At 38.5% G+C, this 21,974-nt stretch overlaps 1 long non-coding RNA gene across 2 annotated transcripts; it reads right to left on the bottom strand.

The window, feature by feature from the left end:
• Nucleotides 1-933: 933 nt before the first annotated feature.
• Nucleotides 934-2,911, bottom strand: LOC144988295 (uncharacterized). 2 transcript variants are annotated; one of them, XR_013652150.1, is made up of 5 exons: nt 2,736-2,888; nt 1,770-1,998; nt 1,482-1,641; nt 1,188-1,268; nt 934-1,090 (listed from the first exon to the last, which is right to left on the bottom strand). It is a non-coding gene; the product is annotated as an uncharacterized LOC144988295 (long non-coding RNA). The 2 variants fall into 2 exon arrangements; XR_013652151.1 differs by lacking the exon at nt 934-1,090 and having other exon boundaries at nt 1,188-1,395; nt 2,736-2,911.
• Between the last annotated feature and the right edge of the window lie 19,063 nt (nt 2,912-21,974).

Here is a 21,974-nt window from a genome sequence, read left to right as displayed (position 1 = left end):
ACTTCAAGCTAGAAGCAAACTGTAGTTTTATAAAAGCAGCTGCATAATGCTACCATAAGATTACGTTTCTGTCATCCCTTAAAGCAGCCACACGTCGCTTGAGAGGACATCTGTTTTAGTTAAAAGAATTGAAATGCAGCATTATATGGGCATTAACTATTTAACAAATAAGGTTAAAATCTGTTTCATTTCATTTTTCATGATACAGTCCAGATCAAACATTTAAGAAATGATCAAGTCCCATTTTGCATGGTTGGCTCTTAACAAGGGAAAAATAATAACCATGTCTTAATTGGGACGCTGTGTCGTGTCAGACAGCAAACTGTGGAATAAGATATTTCAACGAATATATATTATGGTATCATTAAGAATTTTGTGGTCAATATTTTTTGGATTGTTCAGAATATTTCCATTAGTTTTTTAAATTAGAGCACTTTGGCTTACGTCTTTGTTCTGTTTGAGACTGAAGAATTATCCCTTAGTGGTACAAAAGTAAAGATTGGAAAAAAGTCTGTTATACTTGGAAAACTTCATAAAGCCACCCTTTAAATTGTATTTTATTTCTTTTAATGTGACACAATCTTACTATTTAAATCAAATTACCCCAAAATAAGGATTTTCAAAGCTAAATTTTAGGTTAGCCAGGGCTGCTCATTCCTGGTCCTTGGGATCCATCACCCTGACTGTTTTCCAGATCCCCAAGCCCTGCTAGCTGTTGACCAGCTCAACCAGATGTCTCCACATTCTGACTGAATGAACACACCTGGTCCAGCTAATCAGCTGGAAATCAGGCAGGCTGGTAGATCTCAAGGACCAGGGATGAGCAGCCCTGAGTTAGATTAATACAAGATTAATAAGAATAATTAACTGCAGGTCATGATTAACTAACCACACCCAAAAATGAATCGCATGACAGCACTCATAAATATGTACCTTTGCAGAAACTCCAGGGTTGAAGCCAGCTCAGTTGGATAATGACGGTTAAAGCAGAAGTAGCTTCTGAACATCAGGCACAGTGCTGCAATGTTGTTGTGTACGATGGAGCGGTTCCAACTGAGCATGAACCTCCTTGGGGAAAAGAAAGACTGTCCTAAAGACAGAACAATGGATGAAGTAAACATGTCACTCATGTACAGTGTACAAAGACAAAACCTTTAGAATAATTTAACACTGGAAACTTTACTTACCACATACAATAACAGTTGGAGTCAACGGCACCTGCTGCAGCTGGACCTCGTCTGCATCTTCTACAAGAACATGGCATCCTCCTCAAAGTAGCAGAGCAAAAGAAAGAGCATCTCTTTAACATCTCATCTCTTCTGAGCAGCCACTCTGCTCTCCCCGCATCATCTGCAGCCTTTTAGAGTTTGGAAAAACGTCTTGCTTTCATCATTTCTGCAACAAGAGTGCAAACCATTTCCTTCCTTAGTCTTGGGCCAGGTCTCTTTCCAAAGACTGCACAAATTCCTCAGAAAACTTACTCCATGGAATTTCAAAGCTGTCCTCCCAGTCAATGTACGTACAGTCCTCGGCTTCTGGAAGATGTGGATGACGAACTCCTCGGTGACTATAACAAAAGTGATGATGATTGTGTTGGTGAGGTCTCAACAGATGATGATGTGCTGTTCTCTGGCGTTTGGTCTGCAACAAAAAACAAACAAACAGTATAAGTGTATTAAGTTTACACTGTACTGTCAGTGTGTTACCCATTCATATTCATATCCACTTCTGTGCATTACAAAAACTCATTTGTAATGTTTGAGACTCACATTTCAATTTCCAAAGAGCAAGACCTTTCCGGGCTTGAACAGGTCTCAAAGCTGGCAGCAAGTCAGCCTCTTCTATGAATCGTAGATCCTCATACAACTCCATTTATTCCAATGGACTGCAAGTGTTCTTCCAGGATGTCTTTTGTGGCTCTGGTAGGACCTCCATAATGGCAGTGTGGAGGAACATGGGTTCTGATTCACTCATTTTCACGTGTAGAATTTAGATCACCTTGAATCAGAGAGGGGAAAAAAACATCATGTACACACATTTTATACAGCACAAAGTAAGATCTGGAAAGGTTTTTAAATATGATTTATGATTCACTAAAATCCTCGTACATATCAGTGTTGACATTTGTTGGCTTAGCTACATCTGTGCTCTCTAAACATCTTCACCACTGACAGAGGGCTGAGAACATCTTTTCCTAATATGCATACTTACATTTTCAGATTATGCTTTCTAGACATGTGAGCAGTTAATGATGACTTTACTTTAAACACATGTCCATAACCAGTTTCAAAAGATGGCATGCCAGGCCAAACGTCTGCAAGATCTTTTAAACAAGACAAAAGCTTTTTACAGCGTAAAAATTGAACATACAGTGAAACTGCACATTTTGAAGTTTGGAATAATGGACTGTGGTGTCGTCACACTGTGAATGGGATGAACCCTGCAGACCCGGCTTAACTGAAGAGCAAAATGTCTTCCAACAGTTACTTAGCACTCACGCGTTTGGAAAAATATCGAGGCTCATTCTGTAAACTCTGCACTGCAAATAACTCTTCAATGTCTCTATTTTTTTTATTACAAAAAGCACAAATAAACCTTTGTAAAAAGTAATAATTACTTATACAGCCAAAGCCACCGCGAGTAGCCCAGACGTCTGCATTACTGGCGGAGCTAGCTTAAAACACCTTTAGCATTCAACTGAGTTCAGAGTTGGAGGGAAGAAATCGCAAACTTACCGTGCAAACTTCAAAGATTTTACTTGAATCTTTTCCAGACAAGCAAAAAAAATGTTGGAGATTCATCACACGGATTGTTAAAACGCAGAAAAAATACGACAAACGGTCGTCAAAAGTCTCTCGTTCTCTGCACTTCTCCCGCTTGCAGATTCCGGCCCGTTGGTGACGTCAACCAATGAGTTTTCCCTCCCACCGTGATCAACCAATCAGAAATCTGTGTCAAGTGAGGCTGTGATACAGTTTAAAATTCAAATCGGGTTACTCCAGGCTTCTGTTTGTTCAATATGATGCAGACTAAAATCAAGAAAACAGAAAATATTTTCAGCTTGTAAGGCTGCATGAAGGGTGATTTTTAAAGACAAAGATAAAGTAACTCAAACTGAACCCCATAAATCTGTACCGCCCTAAAGTTGATTTATTAATTTGATTATTTTTATTTGTGTATTTTATTTGTTTGTTTCAAATGTAAAATCTATTTTTTGTTCACTTTAAGGTGATCCAAATATGATCCCAAATGTCCTTTATTTAGTTCAGACATCAATGTGTTAAATGTTTTATACCCACCAACATATAAGTGTGCGTATATGCACTTGTGCGTGTATGCATGTGTGCCAGTGCATGCGTGTGTTTGTGTTTAACTAAACCTAGCATCATTAACCCAACATACATTCTTGTTCATTTATGTTTATCTAAGCAGTCAAAAAAAAGTTTATTAAATCGACACTGCAACGTTGTCTTGAAATTTCATGTTTTTTAAAAAGTTTCAAAAATATGTCTTTTGAGGACATGACCGTCTTAATGATTTAACTTTTTTTTCTTGAAATTGTAATTAAGTTATATAAATATGTAAGCAATAAACAACTTTTTTAAGTTGAACATAAATAAAATAAAAAATATTATTTTCTAGAGATGAACTGTAATGGTGTCATCATGAGACTCATTTTAGGGCTTGTACTACTCTCATTTTTCTTTTTGCTGAGACAATAAAAAAATAGGCTAAAACAAGATCTAAATTATTGAGCAACGAGAGACAGAACCATTGATGTCTTTCACTGAGACATAACTGAGATAGGAATTTGAAGTAAGGATATCAAATTGAGACATACTTGAGCGCAACATAATATGACTCATTTTTCTCTCAATTGAGATCTGGAGAAGAGACAGTTGTGAGAGAATTTTGAGATCTCAAACAGTGCTCACTGTGAGACTTATTTCTCAGGAGAAATGTTTGAGAAGAATGAGAAAAGCAGTTTAGTCTCAAACAGTTCTCATTTATGTCTAGGAGACGTAAATGTGACAGAAACGAGATCTCATCTTCAGTTTTGCTTTGCTATGGGAAGGAGCAAAAAACGTGTATAACCATTTTTTCTCTGATACCTTTTTTTTTACATGTTCTTTATAATCCTTGTTTTTTTCACAATATTTTTTTCAGTAGTGCAAGTTATTTGAGCTATAAACTGACCAGTCAGATGCCTCAATGAAAGAAGGTTGTCTCATGTCAAATGCTCAAAATGTTTCATTGACAGGTTCTCCTGAGACGCTTTCTCCTGACTGACGAGAGTGGTTGCCTTGGAAATGTTGATTCAGAATGACTCGGACCAAACACTGCTTACTAATGTTGTCTGGTTCCAACGTAGCAAAGTCTGTATCACGGACAAATGGCAACTGAATTGACTTTATTTGGTTTGAACCACTGTAAGTGATTTATTTATTTCTTTATTTCATTGATTGTTTTATTTTCTGCATTGATATTTTAAGCTTATTTAAAAAAAGGTTTAACAAATATGATTTTAAGATTGTTCATTTGAACACGCACTAGGCTGTGCACACTCAGTTTTGCATAATCCCCATTTCAACAAGTACATATAGTTTAGTTAGTGAACATGTTGGAAAGATGCCTCATCAGGTTTTAATAATTGTAGATAATGACGCCTCATGTTCAGAATGCTGCTGGACAAAACCTTTCTGCTGCTTCCTGCCAGCTCATTAGTGTGATATGAGATGCAAAAAAATCCATTAGGAAACATTTGTTTCATGCTTCTGTTACACTCATCACTCATCAATACACTCTTTTTTTTTTCCAGAACTCATCGTTTCTAAACAGGTATTTAGACTTTTTTGAAATAATAATTATCAGGGCATATCTGTGGAAAACATTTCAAGTTTTTACTAGATAATATTTACATTATTAGTTCAAAGTCGCTTATAAGAAAACTCAGATGACCCAGCATTCTAGCAGCATTTAAATGCATCACCTCTGCACAAACCTGGAGACATCAAAAAAGTCTTACAGCCTTTGTAACTTGTAAACTCTGATCTGTGCCTAAATGGGCTTTTGTGTGTGTATTAGGTATTTTGTGTGTACTATTTATAAATTTGTAAGCATAGGAGCCATTTTGAATTTGTAGTTAGTTTTAAGGGGGTGTAATTTCAAGTTGTGTGTACGTAAACTGTATTTCATTTTCATTCATTTTTGACATTCAAGCATACATGTTAATACACAACTGCAAGAACAGACAGTGTTGGACAAAATGTATTGTATTAGTGGGACTGTGGGACTTGATTTCCCACACTATACTCAAGCAGAGTAAGTCCAATAAAGGCCATGTCACACAGCCACTGCATACATTTTGCACATTTTCCACGTCTGAAATTGTGGTTTGTCATGCGTATATACAAAATTCATAAGTGCTTCTTGCCTTCACTGGCTGCCTCTGTCTTTTAGAATTGTTTTAAGATTTTACTTCTGGTTTTTATAAGATTGAATGGTCTGGTACCTCAGTATCTTTATGATCTTTTACATTTTTATAGAGTCCACGTCAAGTCCTGAGCTCTGAAGATCAAAGCCTTTTCATGGTTCCCAGGACTTGTCTTGGGACTCTGGGAGACAGAGCCTTTTCAGCTGCAGCTCCCATACTTTTGAATGCTCTTTCCTTTTAGGTCTGCCAGTAACCTCAGTGATTTAAAGTCCCTTTTAAAACTAATCTTTTTACTGCGGCTTTTAACTCTCTAACTTAACTTGTTTTTTTATTATATTTTATTTTTTTATTATTTATTTATATTTGATTTTATGTGCAGCACTTTGGTAGTTCCTGTTTTAAAGGAGCTTTACAAATAATAAAATTGATTGAATGATTCTTGTGTCCGTCTTTCGTCAATGTACCCAGATGTCCGTTCAATATTTTGGGTCGTTTTTATCCATATTCAATGTTGCATATAACACAATTATTCCGTAAATCTTTTGCAGTTGTGCATAATTTTTGTGAGTTGCATATGCAAATGTGCGGCTTCCACAACTGTTCCACGTAGGTCTACTGGACTTTTCACGCATGTTCCACCGATGTATAACTTATATGTGGCATGTACAGCACACATATCATGTCAGGATTATGTAATTGGTGCAAGAATCACTAATGAATTGCATATAAACAGCGCAATTATCACTTTTTTTTTGTTTTAACTTGATTTACGTGTTCTTTGTGTGGTTTTTTTGTACTTGTGTGGTTTTAACGTGGCTCATTGGTAATACATCTGTGAAAATTTCTCGTAAAGACCACAACTTTTTTCACTCATTTCACTTTTTATAATTTTTTAACGTATAACCAATTTTTATCGGGCAACATGTGCGAAATGTACATAGTGGCTGTGTGACACAACCTTAAAGCATTTCGCCGCATGGAGATTTTGGCATTTACCTAAAACATATTATGTTGCTTTCTGCTTATTGGCTATACCTGTTAACTTTTTTATGAACATTTTTCTATGGAAAAGCCTGTTTTGATGATGTTGTGGTTAAACTCTAGAAGGTGCTGTTAAGACTAATTTTGTTGCTGTTACCCCATTGTTCATTGTGCATGAACATTGGGGCATTTTCTGGCTGGACCAGTTGACTGTTTTGTAAACTATTTTTTAAGTAAAAGACTATTTTGTTTGTTGGCTGTCTAAATAAAAGGGATATTATGACTACTTTTGTCTATCTTCTTTTCTCCCTTCCATCTTACAAGCTTTATAAATATACTGGTAGGTATGTTTTAGGAAAAAGTAAAGTCAATTAAGTTCAACTTGACTGCACTGTGTTATTCTTACTGAATAACATTGTATAGCTTTAATGTATATTCATTGTATTGGCTGAACCTAACCATGTAACATAAGTTAAATGTGAATGTTGAACATTAAAACAAAGCAATCCATCTAAGTAGCACCAACTTAAGAAAGCGCTGTACAACATACTGAAATGAGTAAATCAGAAGTAAGCGATTGCAGTAATACCTACTTGACAGACTCACGTGAAACCAATTGACATAACATCTTTAAGTAAATCAAACAGCTTTTTTTTGAGTGTGGGGTGAGAGTGGGGCGTGTCGTTGTGGCTGTGGCCTGTTTGTGAATCAGTTTGTGAATCAGTATAGAAAAACTGAAAACAGGAACTGCTGAAAAGATATAGTTTGCTCAGCAGGTCTGGAATGCTTTTATCAGTTTCTTTGTGGAAACATTTTTTTCCTCCAATAACTATTAAGCAAATTCAACTTACTATCTTGAAAAGACCTCCAGGGGAAAAGCATTTCTGCTGATGCTATTAGTTATCTTACGATCATTACCTAGAACTTATTGCTTGTGGTGGCACCTAGTTGTGTATTAATGTACAATAACAGCTTTGGCCTCTGACTGACTCTCATTTGGAAGTCAGACCAGCATAACATTGACTTCCTAGCATACATAACATCAATCCTGCCCCCACTCTTCCACTCCATTCCAGTCTCATTCATGATTAAAATTCACGATTCTGCAACTCTTCCATGTGAAGCAGCAACCGGCTCCCAACACAAAGAAGCCTTCTGTCAGATTTAGGAGCATAGCTTCAGACGGTAAAGCACTGCCTTTAATCCCAGATTTTCAATTAATCGATGCAAAAATGTTCAACAATTTTGGATTTTAGCTCATATTTATAGGTTTTTTATTTGAAATATTTTTTACCCCTTCTTTTATTAAAAGATCAGCAATTCATCCCTGAGATTGGTCCTTCTTTTTCGGTGATGCTTGTGTATCCCAGACTCCCTCAATTGAAGTGTTTTCTCTACTAGAGCCTTCCGGCATATTGCTTGGAAAACGTTGGCTATTACATATCTGCTTGGTTATAAAGGCAAGTTGAAGCTTTTCAATTTTCATCCAGGAATAACATTTTACAGAAATATGTAAAGAGTTTATGCAAAACACACAGAATTGTGCAAATGTATTACTTTTTCAAAAAACTAATAAACAGAAATAATAACAGAAAAAATACTGAATCCATTTGATTTCAATTGATACAGAAGGTCCGAGGGCTACACAGTGGCACAGGGGTTAGTATTTTTGCCTGTTTCAAATCCCGGCTGGGACCTTTTTGCATGGAATTTGCAGGTTCCTCTCGTGCATGTGTGTGTTTTCTCCAGTTTCCTCCCACATTCCAAAATCATGTTGCATAGTTTATTTCGCTATCTCTAAATTGTCCTTAGGTGTTTATGTGTGTGTGTTGCCCTACAATAGACTGGCAACGTGTTAAGAGTGTAACCCGCCTCCATCCAACATTGGCTAGGATAGGCTCCAGCCACCCAGTGAACCCAAAAGAGATTAAGAGGGGATTCAGAAAATGGAGGGATGGACAGAGGATTTACATTTTTGTTGAATTTTGGATTTAATGTAATACTGTTTTATTAGTCAAATTATATTTGTTTGTTTTATGAAAAGAAAAAGTTCTTTTCTTTTTGAGTATAGCTTTCAACCAAAGAAAGGAAGAATTTTCTTTAATAAAATTGTAGACTTTGGAAATGATCAGAAAAGAAAATTTTGTAATTTTCTTTTTTCATATAAGGAAACAATATATAAGGAAAACAAAAAAATGAAAATAAAAACCTCATAAATCTGATCATTTTTACATTTTTAAAGTGCAGATTGGTGAGTTCTTAAAAAATAGAAATCCTGCTCAAAGGAATAACTAGGGGTGTATTCAGACTGAAAAAAATTCTGGTTTCCAGATCGAGTGAGATTCATTTATTCCGGATTGAGTCCCAAACCTTCCGTTTGGTCTGTATTCGGATTGGCATCAAGCGGCCCATTCTGTTACAGACCAAAGCTTGTAAAGAAAACCATGTGACTAAAGGTCTCTACAGTCATTGGCCAGGAACTACCAGAGCAGGTCAATACAACAAGAGAAAGACGGATATGCTGCATTTTACAATCCTGATCGGGACGGTTAACAGGTGCCAATTGTTGGAAAAAACTATTTTTACTTTCCTACTTTGGTACAGCGGGGGCATGCTGCAAGGCAGATACTGGCAAGGAGACGTGCCATGTTTGCTTTAACTCAGAGGAGGCTAGAAACTGCAGTGATGTGGAGACGTCGGGTATGAAAGTACGCTGATAAGTGTCTATGACATAGATTGTCGGGAAAATAGTGAGAAGCATTGTGTATCACTTTAAAAATTGTCTCAGTGAGCCTGAATTCATCCGACCACATTTCAATGGGTTGCTGTGTCTCATGGTTGTGGTGTGATGGCATTGTTTTAACGGAATTCTGTTAAGGAACTACATAGTATTTTCTAGGGTGGCATAACGAGACACAGAAAAGCATACAAGAAGTCTTAAAATAAACGTTCTAACAAGTTTCCATTTGGACCCTTTTTTCAGTGCGATTACACAACAATCGTTGCTTTACATTTGTCCGCGACTCATCTGATGCTTCATTTTTACTCTTTTTACATTGGCAACGGTGGCCTTTTTGGTCCAGTTGTTCCGCTCCAAAAATTGATTGTATTCAGACTAAGGAATCTCAGAGTGAACCAAAGCTCAGTCCCATTGGAAATGAACCAAGACCACCTCTCAAGATGGTTCCTAGTCCCGGACCAGAGTCCGCTTTGGTGTATTCGCAGATACATGTCACAAATCAAGAATTTATGGTTTATGATAACATTTAAGGTTGGAGTGTGAGGCCTGTGTAGTGGATGAACATGTAAGGATGCATCTGAGCACTTCTCAAGGTGGCTGATAACACATCTCTGTGTCCCTGATTGCCTGTCTTGAAGTCGAAGAGATTAGAGGAGAGTGGGTCTCCTGTAGTCCAGCAGCCATTATTCTTTAAATAGAAACAGTCCATGGAGGCCACTCCAGAAGATACAGACTTGGGTTCACACACAAGCGTGCAGATGTGAAAGTGCAGAATTTGTCTGAACAATAGATCAGGAGCGATGTCAGATGTGATAACGTCTTCACAGTCTGTGTTCTGCCAACCTTTAAAACCCTGTTTTTCTTTGTCTCACAACAAAGTGAAGCGGTTATTTAAAATGTTGCAGCAGAATTAGGCCACCATTCTCCTTTTAAGTTACCTGCCAGATATCTAAGGCTGCTAATTTTTCACCTTTGTGGCTTCGAATGGCTGCAAAAAGATCACATAAAAAGTCTTCCTTAGGAAGCTTTAAAGATGATGCAAGTGCTTTGCTGAAGCCTCAAACTTCACCCTGCTTTCTGTGGAGATCCTTTTAGTGCCCAAACTGACATGATAAATTAATTAGAAGTCAGAAGCTTAACTCTACTGCAGCTCAATTAGTGAGGCACACATCTTTCTCCACCGTGTATATCTTCAAAGTTAAGAATTAGCCAAAAGAGGTTTGGACAACTTCAACACAGATCAAGTTTACAGAAAGCTTACAAAATAAAGTTCAAAGAGTAGAAAAAGAAAATAGAGAAAAGCAGCTTTATTTGTAAGGAGCAAATCATGCAATGTGCACGTTTATAATTTCCAAGCCTTAGAAAAAGAAGATTTTCCAAAAAAGACAATCGTATTTTTCGAAATATACCTTGCTTCAGGGTATGATGCTACAAACACACTGGGCATGTGATGCGCATTGAAGAAAGTGCTGAACACGGGTCCTTGAATCTTAGCATATGGTGTTCACACTGAGTGTGCTCACAATGAGACTTGGTGTGAACCCATAGCCATTGATAACACTCAAACATGTCAGTTCTCCAAAACTTTGTCTCTGTAGCCTATTTTTATCTATTTATTTATTTTATTTTTAGTTATTTATTTAAAACATATAAACATATATAAAACATTCATTTTGTCTCATAATGATAATAAATATCTTGAAATGTGAGAGCGGTGCAAGTCTTGTGAGTTTTGCTCCAGGCTTTTTCTTTCCCAGCTCTATTCCCACATATGAAAGATTTGGTGTATTCCAGTCGGATGCATACTGCAATTGCTCATTTCTCCTCCATAATCAGTTTTCAAACAGTTGGCACTTCCGTTAATGAAAAGGACGTCATCCCTAAATTACTACCAAATCCGAGTCCCAGATTGGTCAAAGTTCAACTGACTTAACTTTTAAAGCGCTTTTATTGGCCATGCGTTTTGTAAGGAGAGCATAATAACGGACTTAAAACTGTGCAAACCAATGCGTGAATGCAATAGGTTCTAACCCAGAAGCTCAAAATGTGCATATACGCGTGTTTACATAGACTTTTCAATGAAAGTAGCCACTTCAAGCTTTGTTGCCAGGGACAGTGTGAACGTAGCACCAGTGCAGCTGCCAAAAATTCACAATCAAGAAAAAAAAATCGAATATAAGTTGCAATGGAGTATAAGTCGCACTTTTGGGAGAAATGTATTTCGCAATATACCCGACAAGAATGGAAATAAGGCTTATTTAGTTTCATAAAACATAGGAGAAATGTAGTATATTAGTGCAACATATTAACAATTCAGATAACTGTAAAGAACATGCTAACAAGTCAGCTAAACTCTTTATAATAACTCAAATCACTAAATTCGTTGAATTCTTCTTCCATGTTGGCTGTTTGGAACAACTTTGACTGAGTGGTGCTTATTCTGTCAGTAGCAAATACTGATAAACACACCTACAGTTGCTTTATAAATTAAAAAAAAAATCAAACATAAGTCACACCTGGGTATAAGTCTCATCTCCAGCCAAACTATAAAAAAAAATAGCAACTTCGAAAGTATGGTAATTTTATTTTTTATGCTAAAAACAGACACGATCAAAAGTATTTCAAATGAAAAGGAAATACATATAGAAAAAATGTTCCTGGTACTTGCCAAAGTCGACCTATGGTTGCAAGAACAATGCATAAACGGTAACGGAAAAGACAACATGAGACATACAATTGCAGATCTCGGAATGCAAGAGTCATGAGGGATAGAATGAACTGAAAATGGCACAGTGGTTAGCACTTCACAGTGAGAAGGTCCTGGTTCCAACCCTGGCTAGGACCTTTCTGTGTGGAGTTTGCATGTTCTCCTTATGCATGTGTGGGCGTTTTCTGGGCACTATAGTTTCCTCCCACAGTCACATGCTTCATAGGTTCATTGGTGACTCTCCATTGCCCATAGGTGTGCATGTGAGCATGAGTGTGTGGCCCTAAATCAGACTGAAAACCTGTTCAGAGTGTATTTGACTTAAACCCGAATGTAGCTGGGTTGGATCCAGCAACATAGTGACTCTTTACAGAACAACAAACAAAAAGTGAATTAGTTCAGCCAGAGTTACAGCTGAAGTTGTGTTGTTAACTTTTTATGAGCAAGTTACAAGCAACTGCACTTAAAACAACCTAAAGATATAACATCTGACTACATAACAATAGTAATAGCTAAATATATATACAGTATGTCACGGTTTCAGTTTCCTTGCCTTTGTGTTCTGGTTCTTTTTTGTTTCTGTCTTGTTTTGAGTTCATTTCCTTTATTATTTTGAAAAGCTTCCTGTTATGTTGTTTCGAGTTTTACTCTTGGTCCCCATCTGCCTTCATTGTTTCCACCTGTGTCTCGTCTGTTCTGAATGTATTAAAGTCATGTCCTTCCCTTCCTCCTGTGCTGCAAAATAGATTAATGTTTCCAGTTTGTGCTCGAGTTCCTGTGTCGTTGTCATTCAAGGTTTGAGTTCGCCTGCATACTGCAGTGTTTTTTTTTTTTAGTTTTGTTTCAGTTATCAAAGATCCCTTTTGCCCGGAACCTCCTGGTTCCAACTCCTCTCTGCGCCTGGGTGCTTCCCTCATTTCCCCTCGTCACAAAAATTTTTTTTAAAGAGAAAATGAGAAAACCTTGACTTTATATTCTGTTTTAGAAAAATTACTTTATAAAGGCGTTTTGTAAAGTTTATGTTTAAATGAGCTATGAGATCAGATTAATAATTGTAATTGTAATTGTTTTTCACTTATATAAGTCGAATAAGAAATTCAAATACAATATTTGTTAATGTCTAAAGTAGACACGTGTTCTTGACAGTAACATTTGGACAAAGAGTTGTGGAAAATACAATTCCTCATTTGTTTGTTCCTTCTCTTTTGACAGCCCACTTTAGTTACTTGTGTTGTCTTTCTATCCTCTCCTACTGCACAAGGTCTGTACTGTAGACCGTGAAGACAGATGACATGACAGCTCCCCTGAAAAGAAGCCAAAATAGCTAGCTACTCTCTTCAGCAGCTGGTGAAGCTGACAGCTGTCCCTTTTTTTTGCTTCAGCGAGGTTACTGTTAGATTTTTGACAGAAAAAGTCCTCAGCAAAACCAATCGATTCCCTGTGCATATGTGCAGGATCTACATCTAAAAGTGTACTCATTCTTTTTCCTACGAGTGTCCATTAATGTTCTGAACTCTGACCAACGTGCATTTATTTAAAAACTTGAACTTTCATTTACAGTAGGATGTGGTTTGGTTGCCGCTCCCTTTAACACCAAGCGTTCTTACCAACTGATGCAAAAAACTGAAATATTCTCCCTACATCCACCACAATCAGAGCATGTTCCCTCTCCTATCAGACCTGCCAGGTTTTGTAATTACAGCTTCCATGGGTGCCCAAAGGGGTCAAAAAAGTATAAGAACAGAGTGTAAGTTGAAAAATGACATGACAGCTATTTAATCAAATACAGGGAGTGAGATTTGAAGAGAAAGTCCAATTCCCTACAGTGTGTTTCACATCAATTCAAAGCCATGCACTGGGGCCATATGAAGAGAGGAAGCTCTGTGTTGACTAGGGTCTGATGGTTTCAGTGGCTCAGATGTTTGGTGTTAGGTGAGAAAGGGGGAAAAAAAAGACCAGCCAGGTGGGTGGGCAGGTGGATGATATGGGCTGTGTTACGACATAAGATAGCGCCTCCAGCTAACCTGTCTGTGGGTGATAAGCGTCTGTTCCCGCAAGTAAAAAGGCTGGCTTACTTAAGAGTTTGTTGGTATCTGCTCACCCCCCCCACACACACACACACACACCTCAGTATATTTCAAACTCCTCTGTTATGCAGCAGCTGATACATTTTTGAGACCATAGCACAAATCCGATTGAAAAAAAAATGGTAAACAGGGATTTCCAACACATTAATTGCCATTTTTGTCCACAAATACTTTTTTATGTAAAGTGTTGGTTTGATTTTTGTCAAACACTGTGATTATGTTAAGTAACTAGTTTTTTTAATTAGTCTTTTATTATGTCTTATAATGTTTTAGGCAGTTGTTTCGGTAATACATGCTAATCCCTTAAATGATTTTCAATTATGCATCATAAAGTAGGTTCACATGTCTTACCCCAAGAGGCTTTTAAGTTTTGATAGCTGTGTGATTAAACTTTATAGTTCCAACTGTAATTGCACATGTTTAGGTTATCAGTAGAGTGCCTATAAGTACAATAGGCACTTATCGGTGACGCATTCATATAGATTATAGTTTTTGGGATAGTTACTATCAAATTGTTTGGAAGATTTATTTTGCATTTTCCTTTGTTAAAAAAAATACTTTGGTTATGCTGTAGCACAGGGGTCAGGAACCTATGGCTCGCGAGCCATATCTGGCTCTTTTGATGGCCACATGTGGCTCGCAGACATAAAGGGGCGTGCAGTAGTAGCGGTGCTTGGAGTAAAAAATCTGCAACACCATCAGTTTACTATTATCTGTTATATCACAGAGTTTGTACCAGCCTGAAACCTGCTAATTGCAGTCCCTGCAGCTGCCCGCTCCAGTCTCTGAGAAAGAGCGCGCAGCTGCAGGGACGGGATGTTGGAAAGTGGAGGGGTAGTGGGCACTGGCAGTGAGGTGAAACTGTGCAAGAATTATCAGAACTTCGAACCCACTGCCCGTCATATACCACACACTGCAGCGTGTGACTGTGTGTTTGGCTCCACGTCTGCATGTGAGCAGTCTTTTTCACATCTAAAGAGCATTTAGACCAACCTACGATCACGTTTAACAGATGGAAGTCTCAACACCTGCATGAAGCTTAAACTCACCAGGTATCGACCAGACAAGACCATCAGCAAAACCACCATGCAGCACCAGAAGTCGCGAATAATGCTAAGCAATATTCAGCGTTTATTAGCAACAGCATAACAATGTTATTAAAAAGAATCCACAGACTTATTGTACTTTAAAAGTGTTGAAATTAAATAAAATGCACACATTCACTTGTATTTTTAGTTTTAGACATATTGTAGTGGACTGAGTTAGACTGGGTGGCTGTTGGGTCAAATTCTAATTTCCGGAGTTCATTGAACGCATCAAGCAGAGATGCTTATTGGCCCACAGTTCTGTTTTCAGCCTGTTTTTGGGTAGTTTGGACCAATGGGGTTCAGCTATGAGCCAAAGAAGGGAAATGGGAGGGCTGTTGCGGGGGCGGTGGCATAAAAGGTTTGGGGAGCGCTCTCAGCGGGAGAGATTTAAGAGTTGCTGAACAAGTTGTACGGCTTTGGTTACGGCCTACAGTAACCAGAATAAAGAACCTTAAAAGAGGTTAAGTCTTCTCAGTTATGTCTGCGTCTGATGTCCGTCCCTCAAAAACACAATAAACTTCTGTTGTACTTTCAAAATAATCATGTATAAAATTGTATTTTACATTTAAGGGAATGTGACCACGCAATAATGCATGTTAACACCATGGATAACATTGTTCATGTTGTTCATGTTAAAAATGGACGAATTTATGAGTCCACTGTCTCAATGTCTTTTTCCTGGATGTTCTCTATTAAAACAGGAGTTGACTTCCTTCTGAAGTTGATGATAATTTCCTTTCTCTCGCTGGCATTAATCCAGAGTGCATCGTTTTCATGTCATGTCTGACAATAATGGTAAAAAACATCTATTCTGTTAGATAGGAAAGTTGACCTCACCGAAAGTTGTATAAAATAAATATGATTCTGCATTGGCACAGGTACTTTTAATCTATATTATTTCAAAGTAAAAGAGTCTGCATCAAAATAGAAATAAATAAAATAAATAATAAATACTTCTCTTATTTGATTCGTTGTTGGCTACATTTTATAGATGCATTAATATCAGGCCTTGATCTAGTTAAACACTCTAGGAAAAAAAATAAACCATGAGCACACATTCTCACCAAAATAGGATGTTACTTCAGTTTTCCAGAGATAACCATGAAAAAAAACATAAAAGAATTATAGAGAAAGAAAAGGCTTGTTGAAATGACTGGATCCTGTCCGTGTGTGTCAATGTCACAGTACAACAAATGATGATCCAACACTGTTCCGCAGTTTTCACAAGGTTACAGTCAGTATAGCTGCGCACGGGAACAAAGACCTTCATTTGTGAAGGCCTGTCTTGTGGGCTGACAAATTTTAAATTGAGCTGCTGGTCATGATTATTATTTTTAAAGGTGGAAAAGGGAAGCTTGCAGGGTTCATAACACATCCAAGGTCTCAAAAATTCCAACAATAAAGCAATATTTTTCAGGAAGTAAATTGTCACTTTGAAATGTGAGCAAAAAGAAAAAAAAAAAAACTCAAGGTAGCAAAGCAGCAACACGATGCATTCAAACTCTGAACAAATATGTTTAGTATTACAGTGCTAAGAGGGGAAAATAAATGTAGGTGTCGTCATTCGAGCAGGTTGAATGGCTTGTAAGAAATGTCTTCTTTAGATAACTGAAGCGAATTAACAACTGCAACGACACAACAAGGAAAAACAACATTCAATGGCATTACTTTGTTTTTTTCAGAGAATATTTTTATTTGAAATAGTTCATTTCAAGCAATCTAATAAGAATAATACACAACAACAATACAATCATCAGTTATCCATTCATACAGTGACGAATCAAACTTAGGATAATTAGACATATTAATAAATATTGCTTGAAAGGGAGTGGAAGGAAGCGAACGTATATAATGCAGCCCAATGCGGGTGGTAAACTCCATCCAAGGCCTAATACTGAGCAGGATTACCATTGCAACAACACATCATCAGTAGGGTAAAACTAACCTGTTTCACGACGGTCTGATTCCAGCGCACGTTCCCTATTAGCGGGTGAACAATCCAATGCTTGGTGAATTCTGCTTCACAGTGATAGGAAGAACCAACATCAAAGGATTATGTAGTAATGGTGTCAGTCTGGGGGCATTTATAGTAGCTCAGATTGATTTTTATTATTTTCTTGCAAAAATACTTTATAATAAATGATGTTAATGTCAGAAAGCCTCACAGTTAATGTGGATATATCGCAAAAGCCTTTTTTGTCAACATTTTTGAAATGTCTACAAAGTGTATGTACCCGTTTCAAATATTTCTTACTTTAGTTTTTTTTAGTTGGCCAACAACTCTTGACAAAATTTCAGAACATGTTGGGAGTCTTGTGGTTTGGCCGCCTATCAAACTGATAAGGAGATAGAAATGGAGATCTGACCTTTTGAATGTCATGCAGGAAGCTGGCAATGCATTTTTATTTCTTGATGAATGTTGCTGCTTTTTTAAATACATATTTGTTAATTATTTTTTTCTAATTATTGTTAAGCTGTTGCAATCATTACATAAATCTCCATAAACACTGAACACACATTTTTATGTGTTTATACGATGTGAAGGTACGCCATAAGCTTCTGCAGTCAACAAAAGCTGAAATGTAAAGATTTATGTTAGTTTCTTTTTTTTTTATATAGTCTTTCTTATAAAGTTGTTTGGGCACAAATTAAATCAACGAACAAAGGAAATTTTGATAACATCTTCAAACACAATCAAAAAACCTCTCAGAAGTAGGCTCCATTCCCTCGACAGAGACAAATAATTCATTGGCTGGAGGTGGGATGTGCTATTCCCTGAATTAAGCTGCTTGCTTCTGCAACATATGAAAGACAAACAGTGCACACTGGGCAGAAATTGAAAGTGCAGTGTAAGGTGTTAGATGAGATAGTCTCCACAAACAAGCATACAGTATCTTGAGAATAAGCCTCTGAACAAAACCCCAAAGCAGTGTGCACTCTCTATTGGCACTTGTTTAAATTACATCCACTGCCTTAGCACTCAAATAATAAAGGGTAGAAATAAAAAATACATATTATTTCGCAAAACAAAAAGAGATATTTCTTTAGACTGTAAACTAAATTGTTTAAAAAAATCATAAAACCAGAAAAGACCATGTTCTTGATTTTGTCTGAACTGATAAGATGTGAAGGCAGGTGTCAATCTAAATTCGCCTTTTAAAACATCATGAACGTTGTGTTGCAGTAACACACTATTTGTGCATTAAAACTAACTTATCACTGAATGCATCATTTTCTTGCTACATCCATCAGTTTCACACCGCCATGCAGAATACATCACTAAGGTTTTATTTGGAAAATGTTGAATTGAACTGTCTACATGGGTCCAGAAAAACTTTATCCAATTGTAACAAACCATTACAAACGCCACTTTTTCCATCGGGAAAAATATTTATGACAGGGCAGAACTATCAAAAATACCGGATACGGTCGAAAAAGAAGAAATAGCATGTTCCGTTTTAAGCAAACAAAGCTACTGCATAGAGCGAGATGATCTTCTAAACTTGCTTTTATTGTTGTTATGGTTATTATTAAATTAAGTGCCTGTTCGCTCATAATTTACTCGGCAAGTGCTTTATTCTTTGCCACACGGACCCATAAGAAGGGTTAGGACTAGACTAATACGTGCCAACAACATCAGCCTTTATTTTGTCTGGACATGATTGCTAGCACAAATTGACATGATTATTTGCACGATTTCTCAGGACTGCGCGGAGTGGCATTTCTGCATTCAAAAGCTGCCTCCGCCAGCTCACACAACGTCCCAAAGCCGCCCGCCAGCTCACACACCGTCCCAGAGCTGCTCCTCTGCTCAGAGACACCGTTCACCCGGGAAACACGGTTCTCCTTAGTCTAGAAGCTCACGCATGCAGAGCAGCCGGCCAGACTGCAATCCGAAGCCTCCTCCGGTGCACACACCGTAAAAAAAGCACCTTTCCCTTTCCCGCAAACACGAAGCTACGAGTCCGACTGTGCTGCTCAGAGACATGGTTCACTTGCGCTCTGATTCGCCACAATGTCTACACATGAAGTAAAAGCCAGAGCAGTAGTGACCAACAATCGGGATAAATTGTTTACATGCACCACGATCAAATCAACTATTAACATAACCAACTTATCTAGGAAATTTTGATCCCAATGAGTCTGATCGGGGCAGAGTCTTCCAAACGGTGTGTTTACATGGCACGTTTTTATTCCGATAAGGCATTTATTCCGATTACTTTTGGCCATATAACCGCAGTTTAGAGTTCCAGCTTAACCAATAATAAGCACATTACCGTGAATTCCGGACTACAAAGCACACCTGATAACAAGCCGCACCCACCCATTTTCACGTGTTTAATTACTTTTATACATACACAAGCCGCGTCAGAGTACAAGCCGCGCATGTGTTAGTCAACACTGTCATCCTGACAGATCACGTCCTGAATCCCAGAGTGAGTGCGATTCATTGGCACACTGTGGGTGGAGTCAGCTTTGCCTCAGGCTCATGCATTTGAGTATGTCAACATCTGTCAAACAGCACGGACCTCTATTCTGTTCACAAGTTCCTCAGTTATGGTGTTATTATTTCATTTTTTTTTTTTTTTTACTTATTGAAAAACTAGGTATCATACATAAAATTACAAACAGTAACCATATAATCAACATTACATCCCTCAGTTATGATGAGGAAATTTACATCCGCGATTCCCCATTTCCCATGAGTCTTAGGGGCTAAAGGCGGGGCCAACAACCGGCTCGCCATACTGTTGTACGTGTTTAAGAATGAGCAAGTATCAGCAGTGCATGGAGGGGTGAACGGGAACAGCTCTCCTTCCACTTGTGTCCCGACAGCGTTATGGGAGTAACAGGACTGGTTAAAAAAACACACCGGTAAAATAAAGCAGCAGCGACTGAAAAGCGCGCGCCTCAGCGCAATATGCGACACGCGCGCCTCAGTGCGGCGAGTGCGTCAGAAGTCAGAAGCCTCTGCGCTCCGCGGACGCCTCTGCGCTCCGCGCTCGCCCCGCCACTCCTTGTCTCCCCTTCCTATCTACTCCGACACCTCTGGCCAGGGCGGCTTCAAGGAGGAGGACTTCGTCCCCATCGCGCAGGTGGAAGGAGCAAATCGTGTCTGTGCAAAGCAATCAGACTTAATACTGTACGTTTTATGTATGAGGGGCGGATGCGTTGTTACGTGTGGGAGCCATCAGACTGCCATCGGCCCCACAGCTCTATAAGAGCAGCAGGAGAAGATGTCTCCAGCTCACACGGAGGCTGTGAGCTTTTCAAAGCAAAATTCCGCTCAGTCCTTAGAAACCGTACAAACGATCACGTCGATTTGTGTTTCCAGTCGTGTCCCGCCAAAATAAAGGCTGATGTTATTCCCACATATTTACGTGCAGCCAGCCAAGTCACTATGACTCAGAGGTAAATTCACTCCTGAGCATGCGCTGTTCTCTCCGTCACGCAGCTGACAGGCTTTTCCCAAACCCGTTGGTGATGGTGGATTTTTTTACGCTGCTTTTAACTTGAAAGCTGCATCATACTGTAATGGCGATCATGTGCACGTTGGGTCTAATGGCACCAAAGGATTCTGGGATGCGGCCGGGCATGCGTGTTTCGTTTTGTTGAACCATGACTGAAGTGTTTAAGACCTGAAGTCAAGTCCATGCTGTTTGGCTGCTAAGAGGTGTGTTGAAAAATAAATGCGCTTGGTGTTAGATAGAGAATGCAAACTATTCACTGAGACCGGAAGTACGTACATGGCGGCCGCCAATTAAATCCATAAATTAGCCGCGTCACTGAATAAGCCGCAGGGCTGTAAGCGCAGGAAAAAAGTAGCGGCTTATAGTCCGGAAATTACGGTACTTAATAAAACATTAAGTCGTTTCATCTCTTTGCCTGCTAACACACGTAAATCTGATAAATGCAATAATCTAAAACTATTATCCGCCTTCAAATCAGCATTTTTCTTTTCTAAAACGTTCATCCATCAATCTATCAGGGTCATAGGGTCACCATGGCCTGTTCCAGCTACTGTTTGGTGAGGGCGAGGTGCACCCTGGACAGGACGCCAGTATGTCACAGGGCTACAATCACACACTTAAGTAACTGATGAATATATGAAGGATGTTTTTGGACTGTCAGAGAAACCACATTGGCCAGAGGGAGAACACGCAAACTCCACACAGAAAGGTCCCAGCTGGGATTTGAAACATTGCCTACAGAGCGCCAACTACTACAAGCAAAGAGTTAATAATCATTGTAAATCAGCGAGTGCTGTTTCAGGTGATGTCTAAAGACATCTTCATGCTCTCTATTCTAAGCACAGAAATACAGGCAGAGGGAATGTATTTGCTGCTGGATTCAGTGGAAACTATTCCACCTTTTTGAACTCTAGGTAAAAAAACAGCAATGCAAGCCCAATGCAAAACATTCAGGTTGCAGAAAATATACATAAACACAGCTGTTTACTTCAGATCTCAGTTTTATTTCTCAGAGACATAGAAAAAACATTGCTTGCATTTGAATCTGGCAATTTCTGTGTTTATTCCTGACAGAAAATGTGTTTTACCTTCGAAAGATGCTTTTATGGAAAAACAGCAAAAAGTCACATTTTCTCAAATATATACCAGCAGCTCTTGTGGCCTTAAGACGTATTTTATCTTTTACATATCTAGCTGACATCAGTAATGACAGCTGAAACTGGAGCTGGAGGAGGAGGCCTTTAATGCTGGAAACAGTCTGGTTAGCGCTCTCCAACTCCCCTCCGTTCCTATAAGACAACCCCTGAGAGTGAATAGGGAGAAGGCTCTGCTTAGGGCCCACTGAGGGTTGGACTACTTGTCAGTGGCACCTTTCTTTAGGCCTGTGTTATTACATACACACTTCGAACAACACACACACTCTGCTTACCAGTGATCCAGATGATCCTCCCCCATGATCCTCCATT

The sequence above is a fragment of the Oryzias latipes genome, chromosome 20 (assembly GCF_053564925.1).
Source record: "Oryzias latipes strain Hd-rR chromosome 20, Olatipes_Hd-rR_3.1".
NCBI lineage: Eukaryota > Metazoa > Chordata > Actinopteri > Beloniformes > Adrianichthyidae > Oryzias > Oryzias latipes.
Note: the sequence above shows the minus strand (reverse complement) of the source record. Positions and strands in the feature narration are given on the sequence as shown.